Source organism: Penaeus monodon, chromosome 30, assembly GCF_015228065.2.
Source record: "Penaeus monodon isolate SGIC_2016 chromosome 30, NSTDA_Pmon_1, whole genome shotgun sequence".
NCBI lineage: Eukaryota > Metazoa > Arthropoda > Malacostraca > Decapoda > Penaeidae > Penaeus > Penaeus monodon.
In genome coordinates this window covers 35,765,794-35,766,159 of record NC_051415.1, presented here as the reverse complement: position 1 = coordinate 35,766,159, position 366 = coordinate 35,765,794, and the positions used below count along the sequence as shown (strand labels likewise).

At 35.5% G+C, this 366-nt stretch overlaps 1 long non-coding RNA gene across 1 annotated transcript in view; it reads left to right on the top strand.

The window, feature by feature from the left end:
• LOC119592755 overlaps positions 1–366 on the top strand; it is a 12,306-nt gene that overhangs the window by 11,646 nt on the left and 294 nt on the right. Inside the window, exon 2 of the long non-coding RNA XR_005230458.1 lies at positions 194–324. This is a non-coding gene — a long non-coding RNA (uncharacterized LOC119592755). The remainder of the gene's footprint in view (positions 1–193; positions 325–366) is intronic.

Sequence of the window (366 nt, the reverse complement as noted above, 5' to 3'; positions counted from 1 at the left end):
TCAGAGAAGCTTAGTTTTACCCACTATGTTTTCCAGTACATGGATATCACTCCTTCCAGAGTAATACTGACTACCCACTGAAACTGAGTGATAGATTTTAACCTTTGGGAGTCATCAGCATTCATTCACTGGCTATATAGACAGAATTATAGCTAGATATAAGAAGTTAATTTGATTAATCCTCTTTTTTCAGAATTTAACTCTGGGCAGAATGACAGGAGTATTAGAAAGAAAGAACTACTTGTGGGTAAAAGACCAACAGATTTTTTGTGTGTTGGGCCTCTTTTGAGGAAAAACCGAATGACATAGTGCTAATCATCCCAGGTTCGTTTATCTGATAAACATGAAAAGTATTACATAATAAGG